The sequence below is a fragment of the Eleutherodactylus coqui genome, chromosome 1 (genome assembly GCF_035609145.1).
Source record: "Eleutherodactylus coqui strain aEleCoq1 chromosome 1, aEleCoq1.hap1, whole genome shotgun sequence".
Lineage (NCBI taxonomy): Eukaryota > Metazoa > Chordata > Amphibia > Anura > Eleutherodactylidae > Eleutherodactylus > Eleutherodactylus coqui.
The window spans coordinates 459,334,043-459,346,225 of NC_089837.1; positions in this window are offsets into that span (position 1 = coordinate 459,334,043).

A 12,183-nucleotide genomic window follows, 5' to 3' on the forward strand; every position below is an offset into this window, starting at 1 on the left:
TCTATACACTTCTGCATGGCCATAATAATGCACTTTGTAATGTACATTGTGCATTAATTATGAGCCATACAGAAGTTATAAAAAGTTTTATACTTACCTGCTCCGTTGCTGGCGTCCTCGTCTCCATGGTGCCGACTAATTTTCGCCCTCCGATGGCCAAATTAGCCGCGCTTGCGCAGTCCGGGTCTTCTCCTCTTCTCTATGGGGCTCCGTGTAGCTCCGCCCCGTCACGTGCCGATTCCAGCCAATCAGGAGGCTGGAATCGGCAATGGACCGCACAGAAGCCCTGCGGTCCATGAAGACAGAGGATCCCGGCGGCCATCTTCAGCAGGTGAGTATGAAGACGCCGGACCGCCGGGATTCAGGTAAGCGCTGTGCGGGTGGTTTTTTTAACCCCTGCATCGGGGTTGTCTCGCGCCGAACGGGGGGGGGGGGGGGGGTTTAAAAAAAAAAAAAACCCGTTTCGGCGCGGGACATCTCCTTTAAAACTAGTAGCCCCAAAACACACTCGTGCTATGTGTAAATCCACAGATGTAGGTCAAAAGGGGTGTCATCTCACCTTAAGGAGAGCAGAGCACCCAAAAGGTGTGCAGCGACACCTAGCGGATGAGTGGGGCAGGGGGCTGGCATTAGCTCTCCCTAAAGAGAGCACCCAGAAGGGGTCTGGGGACAACTAGAAGGTGAGTGAGAAGACTTACTGCCATGCATGTTCCTCTGGGTAATTTATGCAAATAAGGAAAATGGAACAATGTCTCTGCAGCGCCACCTATTGGATGGCAGCATTGCTTCAGATCAATGTTTGACTTTTTAACAAACCTGCCACACCATGATTGAGAATATGAAACTAAGCCATGGTTTTCTGGCTTGGTTTCCTATTCCTAATCATTGTTTCACCGAGTTGTTAAGTCGTGCATTGATTTGAAGGAATGCTGCCATCCAATAGGTGGCGCTGCAGAGATTTCTTTTCCCCCCATTTTCATGATTTCACATATAGCACACAGCCCCATTAGAACCTATGAGGCTTTACCTACAAATGTTTTCACACTGATCCATGGTCCTTGTGAAAAAACTCAGGGAGTATCCTATTTTTGTCCGTTTCATAGGGGAGAGCTAAAACATGCAATTAACGTGAATGTGTGTCCGAATCTCTCAGGTATAACGCAAGCCAAGAAAAAGACTGGAACAAATGTGAATTTATTTTAACCTGCTCATCTGAGGAGTGGAGACCATCTCAGATATGACATGCAGATATTGTCATGCTATACATTGCATAATGGTATATTAGTAAATCCTATATTCTACCTTCCCATTACATGCAGATATTTATCCCTCCTGGTATTTTTTCCACATATCCATCCCTGCCTTTTTTCTCTTACTACAAAAAACATAACTTAGTGTATAAATAATAAACAAAATGCTTATCAGGTGTCATCATGATGATTTTTTTAAAACTTTCAATCAATCCCATGATGCATCAGCCTAACATTGGATGAGGCTATACCATAAGTACACAGGATCAGCTGTGATCTTCTCTATTATAGCTGCTCATCGTTAGTAACCAACAGCAGTGCCTGTCACAGTTATAATGGAGGAGATTACAGCTCATCCTGACTGTATACTTTGTGTTCTGTATTCACTTAAATAAGGTACAGACCATGATGGTAATGGCAGTGCTGCAGACATTGTATTTGCTGTAGCTGATCATGTAAGGGTGTGCTGATGCATCACTAAATTGACGTGAAGGGAACATCAAAATAGTGTCTGATAAGCATCAGACAGACAGCTGCATTGAATGTAAGTGGCTGCAGTAGACAGAGGAGACATCCAGAGTGTGACAGACACATGAGGCGAAGTGGACAATGATCAAAAAATTGGGTTAGCTGGAGTGACCCTTTAAGAGGTTAATCTACATAGCATATCTAAGCAACATTCTAAAAAGTGAAGATTGTGAGGGTCAGAGCTTGCATATCTGGTGGGACTGGCTGCTCATCCAACGTTTTTGGAAAGGTGTATTCGAGCTGTAGGAGGGGGCATTGCATAGCACGGCGGAGGCCAACTTACAGCTGGCTTTGCTGTCTGTCATCCCTGGCCCTTTCACTGCATTTCCTCACTGTGGCCAGATCCATGATCCCACGAGGATCCATGAGGCAGAGCAACAGGGCTCCCTCGAGCTTGGAATTTGTTCAGGAGCTGAATCAACTAATGTACATGGAGGAGTTGGGCGACAAAGATTTTGAGGGGCTATGCTTGAGCGGACAGCCTGGGTACTGTGCAGTGTATACCGCAATTCACCCAAGTTCCAGAGGGTGGTGGAATGCTAGGGGGACGGGCATCAAGGGGTTCCAGGAGGAGATGCTGAGCTGTGGCCGTGACGTAGACGAGGCAGAGCGGTGTGTAGGGAAGCTGCAGACGCCTTGTTGCCAGAGGGGTTTCCTCCCCCTAAGCAGAGTATTTATCCTCCCAGTCTGGCCTTTTTTCTTTCACCTTTTTCCTTTCTAGACCCCCTTGGTTGCTTATTGTGTATTCTGAATGTTTTAGTCCATAGCTTTTGTTCTTTATGGTTTCAGATACTTGAAAATTGTATTTTTTTTTTATTGCAAGCCTGCGGAAGTGTCAGAATGCGGGTCACTAAAGATGCACTGGAAAGACTTTTAGCAGAGGTTTTGACACCTGTTTTTCCCCCCAAAATTCTTAAGCCAGTATTTCGGTCCTGCTATAGGTTTCTTTTTCTTTTGACCATATGTATACTTACTAGAGATGAGCGAGCACTAAAATGCTCGGGTGCTCGTTGCTCGAGTCAAACTTTTCATAATGCTCGAAAGCTCGTTTCGAGTAACAAACTCCATTGAAGTCAATGGGAGACTCGAGGATTTTTCAAGGTGACCCATGCTCCGCATAGGGGAGGTTGTGTGAATCCCCTGAAAACATCTGAAAGTGATGGAAACATCACAGAAACGGATAGGAAATGGCAGGGGCAGCATGCATGGATGCATCTGAGGATCCCAGGTCGCACTATTAAGCCAAATTGTGGGCAAGAGCCTGGTGGTCACCCCCCTAACAATTTAGTTGGGACAGACCATAATCAGCAAGGCACACGCGCTGGCACATCTTTGCTAAGCACCACACGAGGTGCAATCAAGGCCAATCACCGCCTGCGGCTGACACAACTGCCTCTTCTCCTGTGTTACATGCTGGCATTGCTGTCCAATCCCCCCCAGGACGCAGGTACGAGCCTGCGTACACAGCGCACTCAAATTTTTCCCAGCACAGCGTTCAGCTGTCCTCATGCGACACGGTCGCTTGATAGCCACACCACCCACATGTCTATTTATAAGTGTGCATTGGATGAGGAGGAACTGGCGACACACACTGCAGAGGGTTGGCAGGGCCTGGCAGCGACTCCCCCTTTGAAATTGTGGGCTATATCCCACTATGCTCATGAGAATTGATGATAAATTGACGTATTCAGAAACTATCAGAATTCCAATCCCATGCCACCTCAATATTGTCTGGATCCACAAACGTGGGCATAAAGGGTACTTCTACACATCTCCACAATTCAGCACCGCATTCTAAAACCAAAGATTGATTTGAAGCAGGAGGTGTCACAAAAGCAGCCACAACAGGTCTACAGCGAACCTGTGAAAGTCTCATTAAATCAGTTACACTTCCTTGGATGGCTATGAGGACTGAGTGATTGATGCATAAATTTGAGTGGCCAAAGCAGGACCTCACGCTGGGCAGCAGATCTAGAGCAGATTCTACATACCGACCAGCGCTGACCCCCAGGGATTTGTGCGTTTATCAGGCCTAAACCAATCTGACTGTTTACCACTCAGGGTTATTTATGTCCGCTTACATCCAAAAACAATGTGCAATGAGTCGTCTTGTTATACAGTGCTGAAAAGAATTGCATTTCCGTGCCACCTCCGTCACAAAATTTCAGGAGCCACAAACGTGGCCATAAAGCAGACTCGGATGCTAGTACTTCTAAGCATCTGTACAATTCAACAACCCATTCTAAAACCAAAGATTGGTTTGAAGCAGGAGGTGTCGCAAAAGTAGCCACCACAGGTATACGGTGAACCTGTAAAGTCTCATTAAATCAGTTTCGCCTCCTTGGCTCCAATCCAGTATCTCGGATAACTGTGGTAACACGAGAGATAATACATGGTGACCACAGCTGACCCTCTGGGATGCGTGCGTCTATCAGACCCAAACCAAACCGTCTGTTTACCACTCAGGGTATTTTACGTCCACTTTAATCCAAAAATACGCAGTGTACAATGAGTTCTGTCTTTGCTATACAGTGCTGATCAGAATTCCAATGCCCATGCCACCTCCGTCACAAATTTGTCAGGAGCCACAAACATGGCCATAAAGTGGAATTGGATGCTAGTACTTCTAACCACCTGCACAATTCAACAACCCATTCTAAAACAAAAGATTTGTTTTAAGCAGGTGTTACAAAAGTTGCCACCATAGGTCTACAGTCAAATGGTCAATCGCTCATGAAATCAGTTACGCTTCCTTTGATTGCTACAAGGACAGTATAAACCATGAAGAAATTTGAGTGGCCAAAGCAGGACAATTCATTCTGTGTGTCAGATAGCTGAACCCTGCGCTGGAAAACCTTTGTGTACCAAGAGTATAGGCGACCCCCTGAAACATTTGTGTACCAAGAGTGTAGGTGAACCCCTGAAACATTTGTGTACCAAGAGTGTAGGCGAACCCCTGAAACGTGTACCAAGAGTATAGGCGAACCCCTGAAATATGTGTACCAAGAGTGTAGGCGACCCCCTGAAACATTTGTGTACCAAGAGTATAGGTGACCCCATGAAACATTTGTGTACCAAGAGTATAGGCGAACCCCTGAAACATTTGTGTACCAAGAGTATAGGTGACCCCATGAAACATTTGTGTACCAAAAGTATAGGCGAACTCCTGAAACATTTGTGTACCAAGAGTGTAGGCGAACCCCTGAAACATTTGTGTACCCAGGGTATAGGCGACCCCCTGAAACATTTGTGTACCAAGAGTATAGGCGACCCCATGAAACATTTGTGTACCAAAAGTACAGGCGAACTCCTGAAACATTTGTGTACCAAGAGTGTAGGCGAACCCCTGAAACATGTGTACCAAGAGTATAGGCGAACCCCTGAAATATGTGTACCAAGAGTGTAGGCGACCCCCTGAAACATTTGTGTACCCAGAGTATAGGCGACCCCCTGAAACATTTGTGTACCAAGAGTATAGGCGAACCCCTGAAACATTTGTGTACCAAGAGTATAGGTGACCCCATGAAACATTTGTGTACCAAGAGTATAGGCGAACTCCTGAAACATTTGTGTACCAAGAGTATAGGGGAACCCCTGAAACATTTGTGTACCCAGGGTATAGGCGACCCCATGAAACATTTGTGTACCAAGAGTATAGGCGACCCCATGAAACATTTGTGTACCAAGAGTATAGGCGAACTCCTGAAACATTTGTGTACCAAGAGTGTAGGCGAACCCCTGAAACATTTGTGTACCAAGAGTATAGGCGACCCCATGAAACATTTGTGTACCAAGAGTATAGGTGACCCCATGAAACATTTGTGTACCAAAAGTATAGGCGAACTCCTGAAATATGTGTACCAAGAGTGTAGGCGAACCCCTGAAACATTTGTGTACCCAGGGTATAGGCGACCCCCTGAAACATTTGTGTACCAAGAGTATAGGCGACCCCATGAAACATTTGTGTACCAAGAGTATAGGCGACTAAATGAAACATTTGTGTACCAAAAGTATAGGCGAACTCCTGAAACATTTGTGTACCAAGAGTGTAGGCGAACCCCTGAAACATTTGTGTACCAAGAGTATAGGCGACCCCATGAAACATTTGTGTACCAAGAGTATAGGTGACCCCATGAAACATTTGTGTACCCAGAGTATAGGCGACCCCCTGAAACATTTGTGTACCAAGAGTATAGGTGACCCCATGAAACATTTGTGTACCAAGAGTATAGGCGAACCCCTGAAACATTTGTGTACCAAGAGTATAGGTGACCCCATGAAACATTTGTGTACCAAAAGTATAGGCGAACTCCTGAAACATTTGTGTACCAAGAGTGTAGGCGAACCCCTGAAACATTTGTGTACCCAGGGTATAGGCGACCCCCTGAAACATTTGTGTACCAAGAGTATAGGCGACCCCATGAAACATTTGTGTACCAAGAGTATAGGCGACCCCCTGAAACATTTGTGTACCAAAAGTATAGGCGAACTCCTGAAACATTTGTGTACCCAGGGTATAGGCGACCCCCTGAAACATTTGTGTACCAAGAGTATAGGCGACCCCATGAAACATTTGTGTACCAAGAGTATAGGTGACCCCATGAAACATTTGTGTACCAAAAGTATAGGCGAACTCCTGAAACATTTGTGTGCCAAGAGTGTAGGCGAACCCCTGAAACATTTGTGTACCCAGGGTATAGGCGACCCCCTGAAACATTTGTGTACCAAGAGTATAGGCGACCCCCTGAAACATTTGTGTACCAAAAGTATAGGCGAACTCCTGAAACATTTGTGTACCAAGAGTATAGGCGACCCCATGAAACATTTGTGTACCAAAAGTATAGGCGAACTCCTGAAACATTTGTGTACCAAGAGTGTAGGCGACCCCCTGAAACATTTGTGTACCAAGAGTATAGGTGACCCCCTGAAACATTTGTGTACCAAGAGTATAGGCGAACCCCTGAAACATTTGTGTACCAAGAGTATAGGTGACCCCATGAAACATTTGTGTACCAAAAGTATAGGCGAACTCCTGAAACATTTGTGTACCAAGAGTGTAGGCGAACCCCTGAAACATTTGTGTACCCAGGGTATAGGCGACCCCCTGAAACATTTGTGTACCAAGAGTATAGGCGACCCCATGAAACATTTGTGTACCAAAAGTATAGGCGAACTCCTGAAACATTTGTGTACCAAGAGTGTAGGCGAACCCCTGAAACATGTGTACCAAGAGTATAGGCGAACCCCTGAAACATTTGTGTACCAAGAGTATAGGCGACCCCATGAAACATTTGTGTACCAAGAGTATAGGCGACTAAATGAAACATTTGTGTACCAAAAGTATAGGCGAACTCCTGAAACATTTGTGTACCAAGAGTGTAGGCGAACCCCTGAAACATTTGTGTACCAAGAGTATAGGCGACCCCATGAAACATTTGTGTACCAAGAGTATAGGTGACCCCATGAAACATTTGTGTACCCAGAGTATAGGCGACCCCCTGAAACATTTGTGTACCAAGAGTATAGGTGACCCCATGAAACATTTGTGTACCAAGAGTATAGGCGAACCCCTGAAACATTTGTGTACCAAGAGTATAGGTGACCCCATGAAACATTTGTGTACCAAAAGTATAGGCGAACTCCTGAAACATTTGTGTACCAAGAGTGTAGGCGAACCCCTGAAACATTTGTGTACCCAGGGTATAGGCGACCCCCTGAAACATTTGTGTACCAAGAGTATAGGCGACCCCATGAAACATTTGTGTACCAAGAGTATAGGCGACCCCCTGAAACATTTGTGTACCAAAAGTATAGGCGAACTCCTGAAACATTTGTGTACCCAGGGTATAGGCGACCCCCTGAAACATTTGTGTACCAAGAGTATAGGCGACCCCATGAAACATTTGTGTACCAAGAGTATAGGTGACCCCATGAAACATTTGTGTACCAAAAGTATAGGCGAACTCCTGAAACATTTGTGTGCCAAGAGTGTAGGCGAACCCCTGAAACATTTGTGTACCCAGGGTATAGGCGACCCCCTGAAACATTTGTGTACCAAGAGTATAGGCGACCCCCTGAAACATTTGTGTACCAAAAGTATAGGCGAACTCCTGAAACATTTGTGTACCAAGAGTATAGGCGACCCCATGAAACATTTGTGTACCAAAAGTATAGGCGAACTCCTGAAACATTTGTGTACCAAGAGTGTAGGCGACCCCCTGAAACATTTGTGTACCAAGAGTATAGGTGACCCCCTGAAACATTTGTGTACCAAGAGTATAGGCGAACCCCTGAAACATTTGTGTACCAAGAGTATAGGTGACCCCATGAAACATTTGTGTACCAAAAGTATAGGCGAACTCCTGAAACATTTGTGTACCAAGAGTGTAGGCGAACCCCTGAAACATTTGTGTACCCAGGGTATAGGCGACCCCCTGAAACATTTGTGTACCAAGAGTATAGGCGACCCCATGAAACATTTGTGTACCAAAAGTATAGGCGAACTCCTGAAACATTTGTGTACCAAGAGTGTAGGCGAACCCCTGAAACATGTGTACCAAGAGTATAGGCGAACCCCTGAAATATGTGTACCAAGAGTGTAGGCGACCCCCTGAAACATTTGTGTACCAAGAGTGTAGGCGACCCCCTGAAACATTTGTGTACCAAGAGTATAGGTGACCCCCTGAAACATTTGTGTACCAAGAGTATAGGCGAACCCCTGAAACATTTGTGTACCAAGAGTATAGGTGACCCCATGAAACATTTGTGTACCAAAAGTATAGGCGAACTCCTGAAACATTTGTGTACCAAGAGTGTAGGCGAACCCCTGAAACATTTGTGTACCCAGGGTATAGGCGACCCCCTGAAACATTTGTGTACCAAGAGTATAGGCGACCCCATGAAACATTTGTGTACCAAAAGTATAGGCGAACTCCTGAAACATTTGTGTACCAAGAGTGTAGGCGAACCCCTGAAACATGTGTACCAAGAGTATAGGCGAACCCCTGAAATATGTGTACCAAGAGTGTAGGCGACCCCCTGAAACATTTGTGTACCCAGAGTATAGGCGACCCCCTGAAACATTTGTGTACCAAGAGTATAGGCGAACCCCTGAAACATTTGTGTACCAAGAGTATAGGTGACCCCATGAAACATTTGTGTACCAAAAGTATAGGCGAACTCCTGAAACATTTGTGTACCAAGAGTGTAGGCGAACCCCTGAAACATTTGTGTACCCAGGGTATAGGCGACCCCATGAAACATTTGTGTACCAAGAGTATAGGCGACCCCATGAAACATTTGTGTACCAAGAGTATAGGCGAACTCCTGAAACATTTGTGTACCAAGAGTGTAGGCGAACCCCTGAAACATTTGTGTACCAAGAGTATAGGCGACCCCATGAAACATTTGTGTACCAAGAGTATAGGTGACCCCATGAAACATTTGTGTACCAAAAGTATAGGCGAACTCCTGAAACATTTGTGTACCAAGAGTGTAGGCGAACCCCTGAAACATTTGTGTACCCAGGGTATAGGCGACCCCCTGAAACATTTGTGTACCAAGAGTATAGGCGACCCCATGAAACATTTGTGTACCAAGAGTATAGGCGACCCCCTGAAACATTTGTGTACCAAAAGTATAGGCGAACTCCTGAAACATTTGTGTACCAAGAGTGTAGGCGAACCCCTGAAACATTTGTGTACCCAGGGTATAGGCGACCCCCTGAAACATTTGTGTACCAAGAGTATAGGCGACCCCATGAAACATTTGTGTACCAAGAGTATAGGCGACCCCCTGAAACATTTGTGTACCAAGAGTATAGGTGACCCCATGAAACATTTGTGTACCAAAAGTATAGGCGAACTCCTGAAACATTTGTGTACCAAGAGTGTAGGCGAACCCCTGAAACATTTGTGTACCCAGGGTATAGGCGACCCCCCCTGAAACATTTGTGTACCAAGAGTATAGGCGACCCCCCTGAAACATTTGTGTACCCAGGGTATAGGCGACCCCCCTGAAACATTTGTGTACCAAGAGTATAGGCGACCCCCCTGAAACATTTGTGTACCAAGAGTATAGGTGACCCCATGAAACATTTGTGTACCAAAAGTATAGGCGAACTCCTGAAACATTTGTGTACCAAGAGTGTAGGCGAACCCCTGAAACATGTGTACCCAGGGTATAGGCGACCCCCTGAAACATTTGTGTACCCAGGGTATAGGCGACCCCCTGAAACATTTGTGTACCAAGAGTATAGGCGACCCCCTGAAACATTTGTGTACCAAGAGTATAGGGGAACCCCTGAAACATTTGTGTACCCAGGGTATAGGCGACCCCCTGAAACATTTGTGTACCAAGAGTATAGGCGACCCCCTGAAACATTTGTGTACCAAGAGTATAGGCGACCCCCTGAAACATTTGTGTACCAAAAGTATAGGCGAACCCCTGAAAAATTTGTTTAATAAGAGTATAGGCGAAGGCCTGAAAAATTTGTGTACCAAGAGTACAGGTGTACCCCTGAAAACATAGAGCTCGTACTTGCTTAATTTGCTAACAGAGCCTGGATGCAGCCCTCCAATGCGCGCTGAGAAACAGACATTAGGGTGGTCTGGCTATCAACCGACGTATTGTCACCCCCCATCTCCTGTTCTTAATGCTTAGCAGCGACCTTCTCAGCAGGCAAAGCAGTGGGTTGGTTACACTGATAATGGCCGCATCGCAGCTCACCATTTGTGTAGACTCCTCAAAGTTTCCTAAGACATGGCAGATATCAGACATCCATGCCCACTCCTCTGTGAAGAACTGTGGAGGCTGACTACCACTCCGACAGCCATGTTGCAGCTGGTATTCTACAATGGCTCTACGCAGCTCGTAAAGCCTGGCCAACATGTGCAACGTACAATTCCAGTGCATGGGCACGTCGCACAACAGTTGGTGCACTGCAGCGATGTTGCAGTGTCCTGAGGGTAGCAGCATCTGTGGTTGACTTTCTGAAATGTTCACACACGCGACGTACCTTGCTGAGCAGATTAGACAAAGGTAGGTAGTTTTTAAGAAAGCGCTGAACCACCAGAATGAACACATGGGCCAGGCATGGCATGTGTTAGTCTGCCAAGCTGCAGAGCTGCCACCAGGTTACGCCTATTGTCTCACATGACCATGCCTGGTTGGAGGTTCAGCGGCGAAAGCCACAGATCTGTCTATTCCGTCAAACCCTGTAGCAGCTCTTGGGCGGTGTGCCTCTTGTCACCTAAGCTCAGGAGTTTCAACATGGCCTGCTGACGTTTCCCCATGGCAGTGCTGCAGCACCTCGAGCTACCGACTGAAGGAGACGTGCTCACACATGGTAATTGAGAAGTGGTGGTGGAGGAGGTGGCATAATAAGCAGGAGAAACCATCACTGAGGTAGGACCCACAACCCTTGGTGTTGGTAGCATGTGAGCGGACCCAGGGTCAGACTCGGTCCCAGCCTCCAAGTTCACCCAATGTGCCGTCAGGGAGACGTGGTGTCCCTACCCGCCAGCACTTGTCCACGTGTCGGTGGTTAAGTGGACCTTCCCAGTAACCGAGTTGGTGAGGGCACGGTTTATGTTCCGTGAGACGTACTAGTGTAGGGCGGGAATGGCGCAGCAGAAAAAATAGTGACAACTGGGGACAGAGTACCAAGGGACAGCCGTCGCCCTCAGCTTGCGGGAAGCCTCCGTTTCTACTAGCCTATATGGCAGCATCCCCAGGCTGAGTAGTTTTAAAATGGGCACATTTAAAGACTGTGTATGCGGGTGGGTGGCTGCGTATTTACGCTTGCGTTCTACCGCTTGGGTTAGCGACAGCTGAATGCTGTGCTGGGACACATTGGTGGAGGTAGTGGAGGTGAGGGTGTGGGTGCAGGCCGGGAGATACTCGAGCCTGCGTCCTGGGAGGGGTATTGCATCTCTGGCAGGATGTGACACTGGGGAAGAGGCAGTGGTGTGACCCACAGGCAGTGAATGGCCTTCGTTCCACCTCATTGGGTGCTTAGCCATCATAAGCCTGCGCATGCTAATCTTGGTGGGGCACAGGTCGCACAGCACTGTTCGTCGGTTGTCTGCGCTCTCCATTAAAAAAAACTCCAGACCTTCGAACACCTAGCCCTCAGCACGGAGGCTTGCCGTGAGGAGATGCTGTGGGGAACAGTTGAGGTATTATTTGCTGTGGCCCTGCTTCTCCCTCTGGCGCCCCCACTGCCTCTTCAAACCTGTTCTGCTGCTGCACTTGCCTCCCCCTCTGACACCCTGGCTTTTTTTTGGCTTAGCAACCCAGATGGGATTAGTTACCTCATCGTCCACCAGCTCCTCCCTCAGACTTACTGCCCCAACACCCTCACTGACAGACAACTGTGTCTCATCATCTTCCACAAAAAGCTCTT